General features: G+C 37.1%; 1 protein-coding gene across 1 annotated transcript in view; it reads left to right on the top strand.

Annotated features, from left to right (window-relative positions):
* Positions 1–10,456: 10,456 nt before the first annotated feature.
* The window catches only part of PLA2G4A (phospholipase A2 group IVA), a 235,663-nt gene continuing 223,092 nt past the window's right edge, over positions 10,457–23,027 (top strand). The window contains exon 1 of the mRNA XM_036234506.1: positions 10,457–10,583. The gene's annotated coding sequence lies outside the window, so the exon portion shown is untranslated. The remainder of the gene's footprint in view (positions 10,584–23,027) is intronic.

Genomic DNA, 23,027 nt, shown 5'->3' with positions numbered 1-23,027 from the left:
AATTGGTGCTTATAAAGACTGACCTAGAAACAGTGTGTAGGATACATTGGAGAAGAAAGTTATGTAGAGAGACCAGATATGAGAGGGGCCAGTAGATCAGGTAGAAACATTGAAATCAAAGGGCATAAAAAGGATGGGAAGAATTCAAAGGGGGAAAAAAAAAAAGACCAGGAAACTTAATTTCTCTACCCTTGCCAGAGGGACACCAAAGAGATTACTCCTTGTGTTTGGGGGCAATCCAGGCTTGCTCAGGGTTTTTTTTTTTTTTTCTTTTTCTTTTTTTTAAATACAATCAGTAGACAGACCTAATGTCCCATCTGATGACTCACCTATTATGCAATGAGAGTGATTCACTTCTGTCTACATTTTCAGGGCTGTCTTTTCCAGTCCCATAGCCTAGACTGCCAACTGAATGTCATGGACTCATCAATCTTTATCTCTTCACCTAACCTCTGAAGAGTCCTTTAATTAGTTGACGATGGAATAGCTTCACCTGGTTGTCCCAGAAACATCTCAAACTCAATATATGCAAAGTTGAACTCACAGATTTTTCCACCAATTTGATCTTCCCTCTATTTCTATGTTTCATTAATATCTTACTAGGGATTCGTCTTAGATGATTTGCTCTCCTCCATTATCAACATCTATTCTGTTTCTTTATTCTGTTCTTCTAAACATTTCCTTCCCTCTGTTTTCATTGCCAAAGTTCAGATGCACACTAATTCTTACAATAGCCTCTTTATTAATCTTCCCTCCCTGTTTTAAAATATATTCTTCAAATGAACTGCCACCAATTCCCCCCAAAGAAATGATCAGAGAATCAGTTTCAAAGGCCTTACTATGGGTTATTTTCACCACCTGTTTACTGCTTAATTTTCTAGCTTCATAGCTCATCATTTTTTCCCTTCTATTTTTTTTTTTTCTTCAATTTCTCTTGTAATTTCTCGGCGAAAAAGATTGTCAATTCCCTAAACATGCCAAATTTTGTCATGTCTCCATACACATATACAAATTTTTCCTCCACCCAAAATGCCCTTTTCTCCACCTCACACCCTGCCTTGTCCACCTGGTTCTCTCAGTCATACTTAAAAACAGCTTTTCCATTTTTTTCTTGACTCCTTCTCACATTTTCTTCCCCTTCCTGCAGGCAGAGCGGCTTGTTTTCCCTTCTCCCCTCCAATAATTCCATCTTTCTACATCTACATTTTACTAAGTACTTCATTATATAACAACTCTCTGCCACATAGATTGTGTTATTTATTTGTTTGTTTGTTTGTTTTTTATGGTGACACTGGTTAACAAAATCCAGTAAGTTTCAAGTGTACAATTTAGCAGTAAAGATTGTGTCTTCTTGAGTGTCATATCTTGAATGAATGAATGAATGAATGACTAAGGGGTCTGAGCTATTTTTATTTCCTTTTTATAATATAAAGGTAGTTTAAAACTAAACTATTGAAGTGTGACTGATATTTCCAGAAATCTGTGAGACATAAACTGTTGTGATTCATCTCTAACAAGGACCAACTCAAAATTGGGGAGAAAGATTCTATTCTTATTTCCTGTGATTAAATAAGGAAAATCTTGGGTTAACCTTTTTGATACTTTGCAGTCTATAGGACTTTTGCAAATATATTTATTTTTTGAAACCACAAAAGATTAGAATAAAATTGCCAATTAAGGGCAGGAATCATTTATATGATAGTAAGGTGGTTGATCGACCAGAAGATCCAAGTGCCACTTGGTTGTTACCTTCACGGTCTTTTAGCTACTGTCAGGTAGCATTATGTTTATTTCACACACAAAAAAATTAACTTTGTCCTTTCTTTTGGATTTCATGCTGTCATAGAGAAGGTCTTTCATCTTTGTGTATATAGATATATTTATTGATGGTTAATCACTATGTCTTGTTGATTAACTGACAGCTAAACCAACAAATGAGGTCTCTTTAAAAAATCTCTTTCTATTATCCAGAGCTCTTATGTCTAGGAAGGTATCATAGTTTCAGAGTGTTGGGCCTCTCTAGCTAGTTCCTACCCTCTGGCGAGGGTAGAGAAATTAAGTTCCTACAAATATAATTTTCTGAAGTGCTTAAAAGTCAAGAATTCAAAATTTCATTATTATTTTTCAACTTTTTTTAGCAATTAAAATTTCTTGATGTGTTGTGGAACTACATTTCTATCAATTAATTAACTAATTAATTAATTTAATAGGCTGAAAGTGTTAGTGAACCACTGTTTTGGAAACAGAGCAGAAGAAGTCTCTTGTCCCTTCCAGGGATATATTAATCTGATTAGAGTCAAATCTCAGACATGGTTAGCCACATTTACCTGTGGATAGAATTATGGAATATTAAAAGGTCCTGTATGTAATTGTGAATCTCCCTTTTTCCTCTTGCCTCATGAAACAAAAGCCAGAGAAACCGTCAAAGGGTCTTCTCCATAGGTAATCCTAGCCATCCTACTCTCTCTTTTTGTCCTTCTTAGCATCTGCAAACGTTCTCATCTCTCTAGTCTTTTGTACTAAGTGGGCAGCCTGAAGTAAGACTCTGAGATCTGGATTTGTATTTAAACTGGTGAGAAAAACATTTAAAGTAATTGTTTTCGCCAAGTCATATTTACTAACCCAACTAACCAGAGCTCTCTGCATTGGAGTTTAAGTATAGAACAAACTAATAATAAACTGATAACCTTTTTTGCCATTTTTCATGATTCCTGTGCATATTTCTTCTTTGTGGAAATCATGGGAGAAGGAATGACTGGGACAAAGACTACACTGAAACATTCCTGGGTTTCTTGGCTATAACACCATATAAGCATTCTCTAGACTCTCATGATCATTCGTAACAAGCTATTTGTGAGACTTTGTTTTTAATGTCCTCATTGTCTAGTCATTGTCATCATTACCATCATCACTGTCATCATCATTAGCATCATCATCATCACAATCATCATCATCATTTGGATATTACTCAGAGTCTCCATACCTGAAATTGCAAAAGAAATTATTGAAAGAAACTGAGATCTGAGATGGTTTTAAATATAAAGCTACCAGGAAAGACTAGTAACATAATAATAATATTAATGAACACTATTATAATGATCACAACAGCAATGTTAGCAGTTAACACCTATTGAATATTTAGTATGTGTCAGACCCTGTGGTCATTGCCTTTTATACGATTTTACTAAATTCTCGAAATACCTCTATAAGTAGGTAATACTATCATTTCCTTTACACAAATTAGGAAACTAAGGGCTAGATAAGTTATAGAACTTCTCTAAGGTCCAATATGACACTAATGTTTGGTATTATGTTAATTTGGGCATTTGGAAGGAAAGTGATGGCTTTATAAATCTTGTTTCTAGATTTATGTTCTCATCTATAGTACAAACAAAATTTGAAAAGGGGCTGAATACAAATATAATGTTATGAGATTTGTTGGTAAGACATATTCATTAAACCAAAATACTATTTTAGACATCTGCCTTTATTGGGAGATACAGTATTCTTTTATTTAGACTTAGATCCTAATTAAAATTATAAGTTGTTTAATTTCTTTTACCTCTAGCTCTGCTTACTATTAAAGTCTATGAGTTTTATTTCAATACATAGCATTGAATATCTGAACTCTAAGCATTTATTAATGAGTGAAAACCTCGTATTCTTTGCTACTCTGTACTTAAAAAGTTTGGTAGGAAAACACATATTTCTGGACTGTTTTCTTAAGAATATGTAGACTATTTTTTTCCTCTTTGAGTTAAACCATGCAGGTTTACTGAGTTAATCTTTGGAATCATACATTAGCCTACATTGAAAAATATTAGCAAAGCATTCCTTGTTATTGCACCACATAGGGTTTGCTTATGAACTCAAACCCAGGGATAGCTGGGCCTCTCTCGATTCGTGGTTTCATTCCTATAAGAAACGAATTGTGTTGCTGACGATGTTTCTACTGCACCTTCGCTCTGTTGCGTAGCAGTTGGGAGTTACAGCGTCCCGTTGTTGTTGTGCACCAGGGAAGGGGAAACGGAGCCGTGGGGTCTGTGAGTACTCCAGGCTGTGGCCGATCTACGTCGGACAGCTGTTTCTCCGATGTCAAGACCTGGTCGGTAATGCTCTCCGTAACAACCTGTGGTTAGAAGAAGAGATTCTTCGATGGCTCAATATGGCAGAATAGAATTTAAGGGATTATTTGAAGAAAATCACAGTTAATGGGTTTTAAGTTCTTCCTCTTAGAGGGTCCCACGTGCTCCGCCCCCTTCACCGCTGCATAGCGTCACATTAACGGTGTTTGCGTTTAATAATGCACTGGCCATGTCAACTGAATATTGTCGATTTAAGGTTCATTAACTACACATTTTTTTAACAGTGTTATGAATGACCATGTAGAGGAAACAACTGAGAATTAGATATGAAAACATATGTTTAACTGCAGTCTAGTGCAGGATTTTCATCAAAAGCCACTTTTTTTTTTTTTTTAAATTTGGTTAAGATGATTACTTATTCATAAAGCAGCTAGGTCAATATTTGTATGGTTACATTTTCTATTTCAGTTTCTCTAATATCACTAATAAAAAGTTTTATCTGGATATTTTTTCCAAAAGATTTTATTTATTTTCACGAAAGACATTTAAAATCAAGTTAATAGAAAATCAGAGCAAAGGAAGGAAAGAAAATGAAAATATCCTCACTATTATAAATCACATAGTCATATTTCACGTTTGTCTCAGAGCTTCTTGGCATACAAAGAAAAGAAAGGAAAATGTGGCCAGTTATAATATGTTTTTTTTTTTTTTTTTTTTTTTTACCTATTACATCATAGTACAAACAGAATATTGTAATTGTTTTAAGGGATACGGTGGAAAATAGAGGAGTCTGCTTTATCAACCTTGGAGTCCAGTAACCTAAAGGCTCAGGGGATCAATATTTGAGCACACCTGTAAACACTCTGGGGTACACTCTTGAACCACAGCATCATGGCCGGAAAATCTGCCACATAGTTCACATTACCAGAGAAAAAGTTGTTTCCTAGTTGCTCTGGGGGGAGAAACGTTTTTCCTGGGTATAAATTCTTAAATACTACATTTATCACATTGAGAATACATAAGGATAGATTCTTAGATTTACAGTTAATATCTACATAGCCATTCACTTTTGATGTTAATTAGTCTAATGATTAGCCATTAATAAAGAGGATTTTGTTGACACTTTTGTTTGCTTTTCGCTGTGTCTAGGCATAGCCTCATCCTACATGGCAGGTTACAGCCTTATCCAGTTTTCCAAAGGAATTTCTTAGACTGAGACATGCAGGGCTTTCTTCCCTGCCTTATAACAGAAAAGATATAATTCCCCTTGAGGAACGTTGAGACCAGCCAGTGTTTCAGCCATGGCAGTGATGTATGAGTATGTGTTCTGCCATTGCCCTGCCCTTCCAAGCCCTGTAAATGGTTTGAAAGGGCAGGGCACTGCAACTTTGATGCCTGCAGGGAAAAGGAGACAAATTTTGCTGTAAATGTAGACTTTCGCATAGTGAACCAATATGCCTGTTTCCAAGTTGTGCAAGTTGTAACAAGCAGTATTTTGGAGACAAACACACAAGTATAATCAGCTACTAAGATACATAAGCAGAATATATGGAAAATGTCTTTCTCCTAGAGGGCCTTTGAAGGGTGTGGAAAGGAGCTTTTAAAATAAGGGAGACACCAAATCCAGTTGCCATGCAGAGCTGTAAAAAGTAAACAGTACACACACTCCTGAGGGCTTTTTTAAAGAGGATCTGGATTGGAATGAGAACAGCAGGTATCATGTCCAACAGCTGCCACGAAAAGCAGAGGAGGTAATCCAAGCTCAGAAGTTCCATGTCAACACTTACTCTGGCTGAGAGTTAGGGGAGATATCATCGTAAGTGCTCATATTTGTTAGGTAGATGAGATTCCTCCTGGACGACTTTTTTTGTTTTTTTTTTTTTACTAGTTTGGTTTGAAGTAATGTGCTGTATCTTCAAAAATGAGTGCTTATATTCTGCTTCGTGTTGCTGGGGCTGAGACTTGGCTAACTACATTTTTCAGAGTCTTTTATCGACTAGTTTCTATCAACGGGAGGCGCCAGAGGAAAAATAGAAGACAAAAGTAGAGGAGAAAGAAATTTTTTTTTTTTCAGTTGCTATCTCATTATTCCAGCAGCAGGGGAAAATGTCGTCAGCTTCCAACTTTCTGAATTTCCAGTATCCACTTCCCTTTGCTCCTAAGAGATACCAGTAACTCCCAGGACAAATCCCCTTGCCAGACGGAGTAACAGTATATCACCTCCCTGCAGCTTAGAGCACCAGGTCTCCAGGGACCCCTCCTGCGAACTTCTGTATCCCTACCCCTGGCCTGTTTTTACTTGCACAGATCTAGCAGTTATTGATCTTCGTTTTGCTCTCTCAAACTTTCTTATAAAAAGAATTCCCTAGATTAATTCTCTCTTTGAAATACCCAGAGTTGATTGTTTACTTTATTGGGTGCTGAGTTACACAGGTCACAGGGCCCATCGCCAATTGCTGATGCCAGAGAATGACCACAATTGGTCAAGCCTGGAACCTATGCCTACTTCTTTAGCTGAGAACGTGGCTGAAAAGGGATAGGTAAGGAGGATGGCACTATGGATAGCTATGAGGCAAAGACTATAGTCATCATAGTAAAAAGCAGCTTTGTATTTTTTCACGATCAGCTGAGAAAAAGGAGGAAGAAGAATGGTAACAGGAAAAGGAGAAGTGAGATTAAGGGAGGAGTTTTTTTCTGAGGTGGACATGCATGTTCAAGTGCTAATGAAAAGGGTTAAATTTATGGGAAGAAGTAAAAAGAGCAGAGGAAGAAGAGACAGTGCATTGTGTTGGGCTTCAAAGAGGGTAACACCCGGGTTGAATCCAGGCCTTGAATAGGATGGCTCATTTGCCGAAAGAAGAGTGAAGGAGACTATAGAGGATCCAGGTGCTAGCAATACTAGAAGGAGTTTGTTGGGGTTTACCTCTGATTTCTCTCTTATGGTAAAGGCAGGTCACTTTCAGGGAGCAAGGAGAAGAATGGGTCTAGGGAAGAAGTTTGAGGAGAGAGAAGGTGTGAAAAAGCCCTCATGGAAAGGAGAGAGAAAGTTGGCAAGAGAAACACAACAGGGTTGTAAAATATACTGAAGGCACATTTGAATTTAGTAATCATGAATTTGTAAGTTCACCAGCTTTCTCTCCTGTGTGGCTTTTTCATCTGAATTCTGGTGCATGAGCATGGAGGGAGCATTGAGAGAAAAGGAAGGAAATGTGGAGTAACTGTGGAGAAAATGCGAAGAAGGTGTGGAGAAAGTGGATATGTAATTTCTTCCAGAAATTTTCCTGTAAGTAGGGAATGGAAAGAGGGATGAGAGAGCTTAAGGTTTTGGCAAGAGAATTTATTGTGGTGATAGACTATTATATTTATTCTGGAAAGGAGAGAACAAGAGACAGCAGAGAACTAAAGAAAAAGACATAATGGTAGAGACCCTGAAGGACTGGAGAGTCCGAGGAGATACGAGAATGATCTCACGGCGAGAGCAAATATTCCATCTGAGTGAGTGTTTGACTTAATAGTCTAATGATGTAATCAAGGTCATGATCATGGAAGTGGGTCAGTAAGGTAGAGTGGAGGAAAATTTATTGAAGAAGAGAATGTCAAGGAGCCAAAACATATTTATCTTTAATTGCTAGGTAAGTCCACGCTTCATATATTCAAAATTCGTGTTCTCTCATTAGATGTGAGCCCACCAAGAGCAGGGACTGCATCTGAAAAATATTTTTGTTCACCTACAGCCTTACAAAACCTCTTTTTCATAGACTATTTTGATAGAACACTATTTTAATGAAATAGTGAAAATGGCAACTCAAGGAACTTTTTTGACCTGTTTCATTGCCTTCAGGAAGACAAGATTATTTATTTTTTTATTTTTTTGCAGGTTTAGAACTGAGGGTCTAGAGAGGGTAAATTTTTTACCTAAAGTGAACTAACTTCAAATGTATCGAAACTTCATTGACTTAGAACACCTTCTGAATTTGTTTGAACACAAGACATCGCTTTTTTTTTTTTTTTTCCAATTTGTTTTGTTTTGTGTCCATACATGGCTTTGTAAAATCAGTAAGGACGTGTCTCTTACTGGGCAAAAGTTCCGGCTCAAAGGGCTGTGGTACGAAGTGGCAGCGACTGTCCAGCCAGTGGCGTCTTGAGGGAAATGGGAAGTTTAGGCGACTCTCGTGGTGTCATCTTTCCTGTTTCAGAACCACAGGAAAGGTGATGCTCTTCCCCTTTGCGCCCCATTTCTTTGTCACTCCTTCTCCTCACGCCTGTGTCACATTTCAGTTGGGCCAGCCTTCTTTGCCTCTTGCCCACCATCTGTGGCTGTCTCTCCACACAGCTTCCTGAGACTTGACACAGTTTTGGATTAAGCTACCAACTGATTGTGCTTATAGAATTTTAAAAGTCACCGCTGGAAAGTCATATTTATTCAGAGTGATATCCCATGTGACACTCATCACAAATGGTAGCAGCTTTCATGCCCCATCTAGACCTACCACTGACTCCATTCGTCTTGCTCAGAAGTTCTTAATCAGAGTCACCCCTTCCCGAGGTGGGTTGAACTTTGTTTATATAAGTCAAAGAGCCCAAGTTTATAAATACTTTACTTTTTTTAAAACTAAATTTGAGGGGAAACAACTGAAACGTTTTTCCTTAGGGGAATGGTCAAGCAAACACTGGTACATCCATGGAATGGAATACTGCTCGGCAGTAAAAAGGAATAAATTATTGACACATGTAACATCTTGGATAGACCTAAGGGTATCATGCTGAGTAAAAAATACCCAGTCTCAAAAGGTTACACGCTATATTATTCCATTTATACAACATTTTCAAAAATGACGAAAAAATAAAGATGGACACTTGATTAGAGGACAGGGGTCGGAAAGTGTGACTATAAAAAAGGAACATGAATGAGGAGTTTCTGTATGCTGATGGAACTGTTCTGCATCTTTTTTAAATCACCACGCATTGCTACAATTTTTTTTCTTATGATGAAAACTTAAGATTTACTCTCAGCAAATTTCAAATGTACAATAAAATATTATTAACTATAGTCACCATGCTTTGCATTAAGTCCCTATGATTTATTTATTTTATAACTGTAAGTATGTACCTTTTGACCACCTTCACCCATTTTTACCTATCAATCACCTACCCCTGCCTCTGGCAACCACCAATCTGTTCTCTGTGTCTATGAGTTCAGTTTTTTTGTTTGTTTGTTTTTGTTTTAAGAGTCCACATATAAGTAAGATAATATGGTATTTGTCTTTCTCTGCCTGACTTATTTCACTTAGCATAATGCCCTGAAAATCTAGCCACATTGTTTCAAATGGCAGGATTTCCTTCTTTCTATGGCTGAATAGTATTCCATTATATATTTTATATATATCACATTTTCATCCATCGATGGGCACTTAGATTGTCTCCATGTCTTAGCTATTGTAAATCATACAATGGACATGGGGGTACAGATATCCTTTTGAGTTACTGTAATCATTTCCTTTGAATAAATACTCAGAAGAAGAATTGTTGGCTCACGTGGTAGTTCAATTTTTTGAGAAAACTCCATGCTGTTTCCTACAGTGCACCAATCTGGACCAATTTGCAATCTCACCAACAGTGTAGAAAGTTTCCCTTTTCTCCACATCCATGCCAATGCTTGTTCTTTCTTTCTTTTTTTTTTTATTTTCTTTTCTTTTTTTTTTGATAATAGCCTTTCTGCCTGATGTGAGGTGATATCTCAGTGTGGTTTCGATTTGCATTTCTCTGATAATTAGTGATGTTGAGCACTTCTCATGTGCCTGTGTGTATGTTAGCTATCTCTGTGTCTTTGGAAAAACGTCTATTCAAATCTTCTTCCCATTTAAAAAAATTATTTAATTTATTGGTGTAACATTGGTTAATAGCATTATATAAATTTCAAGTGTACAACTTGATACATATCTGTATACTCTACTGTGTGCTCACCACCCAAAGTATAGTCTCCTTCCGCCACCTTGTATTTGACCCCCTTAACCCACTTCATCCTCTGCCCATTGTTAATCAAATTGTTTTTTTGCTACTGAGTTTTGTATGTTGATTGCGATGGTGACTACATGAATCTGAGTACAGTACCAAGTTGCATAAACACACAGACAGACAAATGAATGCATGTAAATTTAGTGAAAATTGAATAAGGTATATAGTCTAATTAGCATTTGTATTAGTCAGGCTTCCTCAGAGAAACAGAAACAGAAGATATGTAATATATTATTAGGCATTGGCTTGTGTAATATATTGGCTCATGCAATTATTGACTCATGCAATTATGGATCTATTACCAGATATTGGCTCATGCAATGAATGCAGAAGTCCTATGATCTGCTAGTGGAAGCCAGAGACACAGGAAAGCTGGCGATGTAGTTCTAAAGCCTGAAAACCAGGGAAAACAACTCCTATTTGCCAGTAACTGCATGTGACTCAACATTCCAGACCCTGACAACTTGTCTGCTCGGTTCTCAGGTAACTTCATTATTGTTCCATTTCTGCTGGGCAAGGTCCGTACTTGCAGATTATGTTATTTGCATACCACTCCGAGCTTGAATGACCTTTCCTTGTAGGGCCTTTCCTTTGTCCGCAATTCTGAATTCAACAATTCTGCCCCATCATTTTCTCTTGGAGTAGGAGTACAAGTATTTTCTACCATACTACTCATCGCGCTTTGTGTTCGTATCTTGTTTGTTTGTGAACTTAATGCCCATCTTCCCACTCGACTATCAGCCCAATGAGGGCAGAGACTGTGTCTGTTTCTTCCCCTAAATGAGGAGCAAGGCACGTGCATGCAAACATGTGCCAGGAGTGCTCTTGGCAGTGGGGAAAGCAAGAGCAAAGAACCTGAGGTGAAAGTTTATTGAAGACTAATGAGGCCATCGCGGCTGCGTAAACCACAGGAAACGAGGACGGACAGGTAACGGGCATGGGGAGTAGGGAAGATGGTTTCAGGGTCCTGTAGGCCAGTGATGGCTTTGGCTTTTGCTCTGTGTGAGATGGGAAATCTCTGGAGAGTTTCAAGCAGAAATACATGATGTAACGTGTTTTCTGAGTATCTCTTTAAATTAAACAAACTTGCAAGAAAAAGAGGGGTGCTACTTACCAACCCCTTAAAATCTCGCACCTGCTATGTGGGAGATCCTATGTCAAGCATTTTCCTTGTATCATTTCCTTTAGTCTCGTTACTTACCCACTTAACAAATCAAGATGCTAAGTATAAGGGAGCTTACAAAAATTACCCAAGGTCTTATAATTAGTAAGTTGGAAATTTCTGATGTTAACCTAGATCTGCTAATCCTGAAACTCATCCTCTGAACTACTTTGCTCTATTTTTGGAGTGTAATCTGATTTGAGGAGTGAAAGGAGATAAGGCTGTAGAGGTAGTCAACTTCAGATTGTCATGTATAGTGGGTATTTACATATTTTATCTGTCTTTATCTGTCTGGGTTCCCCTCCCCTTCCTGATCTTGCTGCTCAATTATCTATCATAGTACTTTCTCCTCAAGCCTGGGGTGGACCCAGTATACATTTGGCCTATCAAAGTGACTCATTCATTCCTCTAGCTGCGGTGATTAAGCCAAAGATGAACATGTGATCCCAGCCAGGCCAACCAGAGGCTTTCATTTTGGTACTTTTATCGAAACTAGAGAACGGGTTTCTCTTTTGGGTCTCGGAGATGTAATCAGGAAATGCCAATGATCCACTCTCTTTCCACATGGAGAAACTAGTGTACAATGAAAAAAATATAACTTGGGTGTGGCACTCTTCATGGGCAGTCAACCCAGGAATGCTTTGCAGTGTAATCCAGGGCAGAGGTGGATAGAGAAAGTGAATGTTCTTTTTGCGTAAAATTACATCATTCATATTAATATTAGTTCCTTCAGTATAAAGTCAAAGATTTGTAAGTGAGTAGAATCTTGCTATTAGCAATAAGTTTCCTAAAGAAAATCGGTCTTCTCTATACTAGGCTATTTATATGTTAAAAGAAAATGGACCTCCGCCTGGACTGCGACCTCCTCCTGAACTCACCCCATAAAGTCAACGAACATTAAGATTATCCTCTTTACGAAGTCAGTAGAAACAGAACAGAAGAGATGCCTACAGCTGTAATTTGTAAGAATCAAAAGAGTAGACATCCACAATGTGCAGACAGTGCTTGTCATACCTCTGCTCAAAGCCCCCAGAGAATCTTCATAACATTTAGGATAAATCCCGTCATCACCATGGCTAATGAGGCCTTAGATGATCCAGCATAAGACTCCCTTTCCAACCTCATCTTCTACTAGTTTCCTTCTTGTTCACTCCACTCCAACCAGCTGGGCTACTTGCTGCTTCTCAAACACTCTGAGCACTCCCACTTCATAATGCTTGCACATTCTGTATCCTCTTTCTGAAACATCTTCTTCTCAGACACCTGCATGGCTCTCTACCTTCTTTCAAGTCACCGTTCAGATGTCACCAAATCATTGAGGTCTTTACTGCCCTCCCTAAATAAAACAATCTACCCAAAATTATACACTATTTTTGCAGTACTTATCATGACTTATTTGTTTATTTGTTAATTATTTGTCTCCGAAAGCAAGAACTCTTGTTGCTGTGACCACTGCAGAATTCCCTGTACCCTCTGGAATATCTATTCCTTGGTTGGATGAGTGAACATAATTGCGACATTCATTGTGACATTGTGATAATAATTGATTTATAATAATTGCTGAAGTAGTCAGAGTTCCTCGAGTCTTTTTATTTTTATATTAGCATCACTAAATATTCTGCTTTTCTAAAATAGGTCGTGCACACACACATACAAAAGTGCAAGAACCTTTGACTTGGTAGAGCTGTGAACATAGTTAAGATCACTTGGTGATTAAGTGATTAAGTGAAGGATAGAATTAATGGAGCTAAAATTATAAACAAACTATTGTAATTCAGGGTTTGAATGATGAAAGATTGAACTAGCAAGTGGAAATGGATAAAGGTGCATTTTAAAATTTTTAGTAGTAATGTCAGCAGAATTTGGGAATGAGTTAAAGGGAAGATAGATAAAGATGACTCCATATTTCTAGGTTAGGGTGAATGGTTGATGATAATTCTGCCAGTTAAGAGAGAGTACCAGAGAGGGTGATGTGAAGGTGGGGATAATCATGAAGTTAGTTTGGGCAAGACCGACTTGAGGTAATGATGAAGACGGCCAATGAAATGGTGAAGACAATGGTGAAGAATTGTTACGTTGTATTAAATCCCACCATATTCCTCCTCCATTTAGCTTTACCTATCACTATTTTATGTAGTGCTGAAAACCTCTACTTCCTTACTAAATTATTCTTTAATATTTCAACCTTTTAATTTGTGTGCAGACCTAATTGTATCAGTGAATTCAGGATAAAAGGGGATGAAAAGGTGAGGAGAGACTCTGTGATATGACGAGCAACCTTTGAAGTCTAAGAAATTTTATGAATTTACAGAAGAAGTCTGTATATCATCTGATTCTCCTATCTGCCCGGGTCTGGCTGACACACTTCCTGGTTTGATAAAGATTGTTTGGAAGCCAACGAAACACTGGCAAGATTAGTCAGATTCAGCCAGAGGAAGTACTTGAGAACTCATTTTATTTACATGTCTTTATAAATATTTCCACTCCTACCCTTTACCTAAATCATTTACACTTGTTCCATCCCCAACCCCCGCCCTCCTCTCTAAGAAATCCACCAGTGTTATGAAAACGAATTTATATTCTAGTTCTTCATCGGTGGTCCTATGTTTTTGATCAGTGCAGACAATTAGTGATTTTAGGACTGTTTTTTCCCTCATAACATGAATTAAAAGTAATCCTGCTTGTATATACTTCCCTTCAAACCTGAGGATTATTTCTTCTTCCTTTAATAGTTACTCATTATTAACCTTAATGGCTTCCTTAGAGTTTCCATGTCTAAATATTGCCACCCTAGGGGTTAGACCTTCAACGCATGGATTTTGAGGGGACACATTCAGTTCATAACATCAACACTCTCACTTTATGAAGTAGAAGAAGATCCAGAGAGAATGATAGACCTCAGGTTTCAAAAAAAACCTCGAAGATTGTTAAGATTAACCATTCCTCTGATATGTTCTACCAACACCTTTTAAATAACCTGATAAAGTATTAATTCAGGGTGAACTGGATCTCTTAGTTATTTGATTCTCGGTGTAAAGTTCTTCCTGTGTCATCAGTACCCTCTCTCCTTATATACTTCTCTTACGTCTTTTCCAAGTTGTTACTGATTCTCTTCCACTATAGGAGATGCCACTGCCCTAGTCTTCACTTGGGTCATGTGCAAGGGCTTAAAGAATTACATGAAGTTTCATGACAATTTTTGTGTGATTGTTATTTTTGTTTTAGGTGTATAGCTTTTATGAGATTCTCAAAATAGTCTGTGAGATCAAGAGTCCATCCACTAAGCAGTAACTTTCTGTATCCTATCAGAGTGACGCAGTCTTCTCGTCGCAAGTCTCTTTCAATGCTAGATGTGACATATCTACTCAATCAAAAACAGACGAGGAGTATATGGAATGTTTCCAGTACTGAGCTTCACTCTAAGAATAGAAAAATGAATACCATAATTAGGCATAAACACTTAGTGAAAGAGAGAGTGAAAATGAAGAGTTGGAGAGAAGTTAATTGTGCCTACAAATTTGTCTGACTCTGAAAACCATTACTTTTTTTCATTTCCCCATGCCATGGTAATCCCCAATTTGACTTGTCTCCTCTTTCTGAATCTTATGAAAGCTATAGGGTATTGGGCGTGAAGTATCTAACCAGTTTCTTTTTTTCTCATTCTGAGCTGACATGTTGGGAAGGGAAGGAAGTTTAGTGGTGTACTTATTTTGCAAGTGAACAAGTGAAGGTTTTCATTTTCAACTTTAATTCCCAAAAGAAAATCATGTACTAGTCTTCAAAATCTCTCTTCAATCCACACAAAGTAGACTAGAGTTGATTTCAACAGAGCTTAAACAGAGAGTGAGCATACAGGTAAGAAGGGTGGGTAATCAACTCTACAGCCAGTATTTGCAGAGAAAATTCCCCAAAAAGGAAAATATCTGAAGAAAATCTCTGATGATGTATGAGCTCAAAGACTGTGCTTAAAGTAAATGTGTAGGATAAGCTCTAAGACAAATAAGTAATAAGGGCCTTGAAGCAAGAAGCACACACCCTGCTAATCTATGTTGGATGCCAGAAGCAGGGACCATAACATTAACATGTAGTAGGAGACTGAGCTCAAAATGAGCTATATGATTTGTCATATAGAGAGAGAGGGAAGGAGAAAGGGGAGGCGGGAGCGAGAGCCAGAGAGAGAGAAAGAGAGAGACAGAGACAGAGACAGACAGACAGAGACAGAGACAGAGATTATACATACTTCCATTATAGGAGGTGGTGGGTCCCATCACTCCCAATTGTTCTTCCCTTGTTTTTGTTAACTACTGTATTTGTTTCTTATTGCCGCTGTAACAGATTCCCTCAAACTCGGTGGTTTTAACAACACAAATTAATTATCTTACAGTTTTGTAGTTCAAAAGTTCTAAACTGGGCTAAAATCGAGGCATTTATTACTTTCTGGAGGCTCCAGAGGAGAATGTTCTCTTGATTTTTGCAGGTCCTGAAGGCTTCCCACATTCTGGGTCCCTGGCCCCCTTCCATCTTTAAAAACCAGTAGTGGCTGGTCAAGTCTGTCACATTGCTTCACTCTGACACCAAGTCTTCTGCTTTCCTCTTTCACATACAAGGACTCTTATGATTGCATTGGGTAATCCAGGATAATCTTTTCATTTTAAAGCCAGAAGATTAACAACCTTCATTCCATCTGCAGCTTTTATTCCTCTTCGTTTTGTAATATATGACAAATTCTGGGCATTAAGACTTGGACAGCTTTAGAGAGGAGCATGATTCTGTCTACCACAACTACCAAGTTAAAAAAATACTCTGGGTAATGTTTCCTATAATAGTATCCCAGAGCAGACCTTTCTTGAGCTGTAAAGCTTCTTATCTCCAGTCTCTTATACCCCCTAAACTGATAGAGAAACAGAACTGTATTAAGTTACCACAAGATATGTAGATATTAAGTTAATTTAGAAGTCATATATGGAAAGAAGAAATATGTTGCCTTCTTTAAAACTTCTCAAATATAATTGAAAAAAAAAAAAAAAGAAACCCAGAGAGATTCCTAGTTCTTGATGTCGCAGAAGCCAATATTAGAGCCTCAAATTGCTTCCACTTTCCCTGATTTACTTTTTCAACACAACTGATGTTATCAACACTGTTTATTATGAAATTGGAGAAATGAAAGAATAGAAAAGTCATTTGCCTTAATTTATAGTTTGAAATAGTTAAGGTAGCTATTTTTATTTTTCTGTCAATTCTGAGCTAGGAATACAGTAGACATTACTGTTCCCATTTAATCTTTTAAAGGCGAGGACTATGGGGCTGTTATTAACCACACTGCCAGAAAATGGCAGAGCCCAGGTTTGTCCAGCTCCATAGCCCATGCCCTGGCTGCAATCATATAGACAGTCCACCGCCATGCTGTTAACCTCAGGAACATGAAAAGTCATGTTCTTGACTTACAAGATCTGAATTAAGTAATTTAGTCTAGAAATTCACAATTGTTTTTATAATCCCCAACATATCTCTAGCTATTTCAAGTAATGCTCTAAATTTCTAAAGATAAAGTAGAAGTCGTGTTCTAAATTAACCTGAATGTGCATTCGCTTTATTAAGAACATGTATGATATATACCACCTTTTAAATGAATAAAGAGGATTAATATGAGAAGAGGAAGAGCTGTATCGATCCATTCGGTGTTAAACGCCTCAGAACTGGAGCTTTAATACAATTATACTGTCTCTAACATTAGAAGGCCTTCTCACGCGCTCACTCTCTCTTTCTCCTCCCCTCATCCCTGCCCCCGAAGCAGGCCCTTTCCATCTTAAACAGCATTTCAGATAACCTAATATTTAGAACATTGCTTAGTAATGATAAATCAAGTCTGAATAAAATATATCATGACAATGCTATGGCAAATTTACATTTTAAATGGTAGTTTTCAGGGTGTGGATGAAAGGAACATTCTTGTCCTTTGCATCATCTCCCAACTATTTTTTGCTTAGGGAGGAAGATTGTTTGCCTAATGGCCTTTCTTCTTTGCTTCTTTCAGAGTACTATGTAAGTAGAAAACACTTTTTCAAGAGCACGTAAAATATACCCCACCCCGTGTTTTGTGAATGTTGTCATCATGTGCAGATATTGAGAAATAGTCAGGGGAAAGTCACGCTATGATGCTTCCACATCATGTATTTGGAACGATCAGATACATGAAAGGGCAAGTGAATGCTCTCTGGACAGAGTCCGCTTGAACAAAGACGTAGAGGCACAGGAAGCGGAAGCATGAGAGGCCAAGGTGTAAGACTAGCCCAAATCTGCCACTTCTTCCGTTTGGTTGCAGTGATGAGTTGTCTAGGAAAGATATTGAGAAATAAACTGAAGGGAACTGTTCCTATGTTCTTTATTTTATCAAAGAATAATCTATTCTCTGAAATTCCTTCCATGGGTTCAGATTATAACCAGTTTGGCCATTTATTTTTCTGAGTGAATTTACATAGAATGCTGAAATGCAGTCTACCCAATTTAAGTAGACTAGTGATTGTGTTTAATGAGGGACCTCGAAAGTAGTGCTTTTTTGTCTAGATTAAAAAACAGTGTTTTGCCATATTGTGTCCTCTTTATCTTAAACTTACTCCCCTCTACTTTGTAGACTGTGGTTAAGCTCTGCAAACATTTGAGTTCTTAATAGTCAACTAGAGCTGGAGATGGAGTTGGGGAACAATTGTGATTGTTAAATCTTTTTTCAAACTTCAGCTTTGTTGAAAACTATTAAAAAAAAGCAGCTCTGGATTTCCTAAGTCTGTAATATTAAGGTGTTAAAATATGATTATCGAATAAGTTATAACATGTCAAAGATGTCTATCTGTATCTATATCTATGGAGTGAAAGAGAGTGAGAGACCCCTAGGAGTTCAGTTTTGAAAAGGATAAATAACAGTTTCTTGATTACTAAAGCTATCATTCAAATATTGTGAAATATGTAGTAACCACATATCACTCTGGATTACTTTATTTATTATTTATTTATTTATTATTATTATTTTTAAATTAAGTTTATTGGGGTCACATTGGTTAATATAATTATAGAATTTTCAGGTGCACATTATAATTTGACATCTGTATATTCTATTGTGTGTTTACCACCCAAAGTCCAGTTTCCTTCAGCTACCATATATTTGATCCCCTTTACCCACTTCACCTTCTCCCTACCCCTCTATATTTGACCTCCTTTACCCCATCTACCTCCTTCCTTCTCCCCCACCTCCTAGCCTCTGGTAACCACTAGTCTATAGTCTATGTCCATGAGTCTCTGTTTGTTTATCCTGTTCATTTGTTGCTTTTAGGTTTATATTCCACATATAAGTGATATCATATGTGATTTTCGACTTTTTCTGTCTGGCTTATTTCACTCTGTATAATTATTTCAAGGTCTATCCATGTGGTTGCAAATGGCAGTATTTCATCTCTTCTTATGGCTGAGTAATATTCCATTGTATATATGTACCACAGCTTCTTTATCCAATCATCTATCATAGGACACTTCAGTTGCTTCCATGTCCCGGCCACTGTGAATAATGCTGCTATGGACATTGATATACAAATATCTTTACGAATATCAGTTTTCAAGTCTTTGGGGTAGATACCCAGGAGATAATCACTCTAGATTTCAATTTTGGGGTATGTAATTACTTACTTTTCTATTTTTTTTCTATCCTTCTATCAGTATGTACCTTGATCAAAAAGTAATTGCCTTTCATTGAAGTCCTGCAATGTTTTCTTGAGAATAAGGCACATGAGCTTTAGCACATAAATTTAGAGCAATTATTTTGATTTTGCAGTGATTTACTTTGGTTTTTCATTATTCATTCCATTTTTTAAATTGTGTTTATTAAATAAGGTATTTTCACATAAGCAATGTGTGTTTAAATCTATACACAGTAATTGGTTCTGATATGCCAGAAGAATTACCATTTATAAGGGTTTTGACGACCATGTGCATTCCTGATCTTTACTACAGTTTGAACATAGTAAACCCTTTATTTAGATAGAGTGGCTGGGAGTTCTCGTCTTTGTACATTATATACTAAAGATTGAAATTCGCAGGCTGGAAATTCAGGTAGGAGCTGATGTTGTAGTCTTGACTCCAAATTCTGCAGGGCAGTGGGATGAAAACTCAGACAAAATTTTTATGTTGCCATCTTGAGAATTTCTTTTTTTCTAGAGAACCTCAGTCTCTACCACCTTCAACTGGTTGGCTGAGGCTCACCACATTGTGGAAAAGTGTATGCTTTATTCAAAGTCTCCCGATTTCAATGTTAATTACATCTAAAAATTTCTTCACAGCAACATCTCTGCTGGTGTTTGGCCAAATGAGTGGGTGCCATAGCTTAACCATGTTGATATATAAAATTAATCATTATAGTTAGTCGTTTAAATTTTAATGATTCTAATAGGTGTGTAGTAGTATCTCACTGTGGTTTTAATTTGTATTTCCCTGATGACTAATGATGCAGAACACATTTTCATGTGCTTATTGGATATTTACATAGCATCCTGTGTAAGTTCCTGCTTAAGTCTTGTCTTTTATTAAGTTGTTTATCTTTTTACTATTGAGTTGGGAGAGTTTTTTATATAGAAATCCTTTGTTAGATATGTGTATCGTGACTATTTTTTATGCGTCTGTGGCGTGTCTATTTATTTTCCTAGTGTAGTCTTTTGAGGAGCATATTTTCAAACTTTATGTAGTCTTTTATTATTATTATTTTTTCTTTTTTGGTTAGTACTTTCTGGATAAGATTTAAAATTCTTTGCCTACCCTAGGTTCATGATCATATCCTATTTTTTTCTTCTTGATGCTTTTTACTTTTAGCTTTTACCTGTAGATCTGTGAGCTATCATGAATTAATTTGTGAGTATTGTGAGGTACAACTGAGGTTATTTCTCTTCATGGGGCTATTCAGTTGTTCCCAAACCACTTATTAAAAAGACTTTTTTGGTTCACCTATTAGAAATTAAGAAAATCACATGGCACAAAAATGATCTGTAAACGTATTCCCTCCATTAAGAACGACATTGAGTCTCTTCCTCTATTTACTTTACTTTTATTTTGAAATAACTATCAATTCACAGGAAATTGCAAAGAAATGAACAGAAGAGTGCCATGCAACTTTTATATCTCCTCCCCCAATGTTGACATCTTCGTAGTTATAGTAAAATATCAAAACCAGGAAATTGACCTTGATAAAGTACACAGAGCTTATTCAGATTTCACCATTTATACATGCATTCATGTGTGTGTATATAGTTTTATGCAATTATGTAGCTTTGTGGACCTACCACCTCAGTCAAGATATAGAAGTGTTCGATCAGCACAAGGCTTCCTCAAGCTACGCCTTTATAAGTATAGCTAACCCCCCATCCCTAAACTGGTAACCGCTAATCTTTTCTTTGTACCTATAGTTTTGTTATTTCAAGAATGTTATATAAATAGAATCATAGGTAACTTTTTAAGACTGGCTTTCTTTTACTCAGTGTAATTCCCTTGAGTTCCATCCAAGCTATTGCATGTATTAATAGTTTTTTGTTTGTTCGTTTGTTTTCTGCATAGTATTCTATGGTATGGACATAGCACATTTTGCCACAGTTTGTTTAACAATTAGCCTTTGAAGGACATTTGGATTATTTCCAGTTTTTGCTATGAATAAAGCTGCTACGAACATTCATGTACAGATTTTTTGCATGGATATAGGTTTTTATTTTTCTGGGACAAATGCCCAAGAGTACAATTGCTTGTTTGTATGATATAGTAGGCAAAGTGATGGCCCTCCAAAGATGTCCATGCCCTAGTCCCTGGAAACTGTGAATATGTTGCCTTACATGGCAAAAGGGACTTTGTAGATATAAAAAAATTAAGGATCATGAGAAGGGGAGGCTTTTATAGATTATCTTTGTGGACCCAAAGTAATCAAAAGGACCCTTATGGGGGGAAGGAAAGAGGGTCAGAGTCAGAGATACAAGATAGACCCCATTGGCTTTGATGATAAAGAAACTGAGACAAGGCATGCAGGTGGCCTCTAGAAGCTGGAAAAGGTGAGAAACAAATTCTCCCCTAGAGCATCCAGAAGAAACTGATTTTAACTCAACACCTTGATTTTAACTCAAAAGACCCATTTCTTACCTCTGACATTCAGAAATGTAGATAATAAATATCTTGTTTTAAGCCAATAAGTTTGTGGTAATTTGTTTATAGCATCAATTGAAAACTGATATACATGGTAATGAAATGTTTAGTTTTAAAAGAAACTGCCAAACTATTTTACAGAGTAGATATCTCTGTGTTTTAAGGTTTTGTTCTTTTTTCAAAATCAACACATAGTCTACTTCTTTAATGAAGCCATTCTTATTTATTTATTGAATATTTTTATTTTAATGCTTTTTAAGTGTCGGACACTGTTCTAAGAGTAGTGAACAATACAAACAAGGCCACTGCTTTCATAGACATGAAGTTCTAGAGAGGAGACACAGGTAATAAATACATAAATGTACAAATCAAGATAATATCAGGTAGAAATAAATGCCATAAAGAAAGTGAAATAGATTTAGTAGTTGCTTTAGCTTAGCTGATTGGAGAAGACCTTTCTAAGAGGGGAAATTTGAACTGAGAATTGAACATCGAGAAGGATCCAGCCATGAAAAAATCTTCAAAAGGAACATTCTAGATGGAGGCAACAGCTTGAATGAAACAACTGCTACTGAGCAAAGCAGAAGAAATGTGCTAGAGCACAGTGAACAAGGATGAGGCATTCTGGTAGATGAGATCATATAGAAAGGCAGGGGACAGATCACCGATGCCCTCATGGTAATGGATAAGGAGTTTAGATTTATTCACTGTGTGATAGAAAGCTGTTGGAAGATTTTGACTAGGTGAAGGGCATGATCTGATTTATTGGGATATGGTCAACAAGATTGCTGCTGGATTGGCTACGGGCGTGAAGGAAAGAGGAGTTTTTGCTTGAGAACTAGAGGGAGGTGGTATCCTTAGCTTTGGATTATTATATTTTAGGTATATGGTGCTGAGAGGGCAGAGGTGCAAACTAAGCCATTATCTCTATATTTGAGTGGAGAAGTAGAGGTTGGCTCTGGAGACATAAATTTGGAAGTGATTAATTAGCGTTTCAATTTATGAGCTTGATTGGGATTCACCTGGAAGAGTGTAGATAAAAAAGAGAAGGGATCAAGATACTTCAACTTATGGATACAGTAGAGGTCGAGAGCTTTGCCCAAATCTGAGTAGTAGCGCTCTGTGAAGATGGAGAAAGACCAAGAGAGTATCAAATCATGAAGCCAAGAAAAAAAAATCTTTTAGTAGAGAAGCTATAGACATTTATGTTGAGTGCTACTGAGAAATCAGACAGGTTAGGAGGATGGCTGAAATTAAGTTGTGCCAATGAAGTATGATGGAAGGAAAGTATACAGGGAATGAGGGAGTGATTATAATAATGGGCAATGGAATCTGTGCTAGATGCATAAGGAAGGAAATGTAGAGATAAATTGGGTGATAAGTAGTTTAATGATGAAGCTGATGGGTCAGTAGGCTCAGTGAACCTGGAGAGTTAGATGTTAGAGTGTGAATAATAAAATAAGTGAGCTGTAAGTGTTGGTAAAAAGAAGGATGCTTGAAAACAAGATTTGGGAAATGGCACAGTAATTAATGGTGATAAGATTAAGGTATGTATGATCATGGGAAATGTGGTGGAAGGTGACATCACAGGTTTGGAGAAGGCC

This window comes from Rousettus aegyptiacus, unplaced genomic scaffold, assembly GCF_014176215.1.
Source record: "Rousettus aegyptiacus isolate mRouAeg1 unplaced genomic scaffold, mRouAeg1.p scaffold_m13_p_17, whole genome shotgun sequence".
Taxonomy (NCBI): Eukaryota; Metazoa; Chordata; class Mammalia; order Chiroptera; family Pteropodidae; genus Rousettus; species Rousettus aegyptiacus.
Note: the sequence above shows the minus strand (reverse complement) of the source record. Positions and strands in the feature narration are given on the sequence as shown.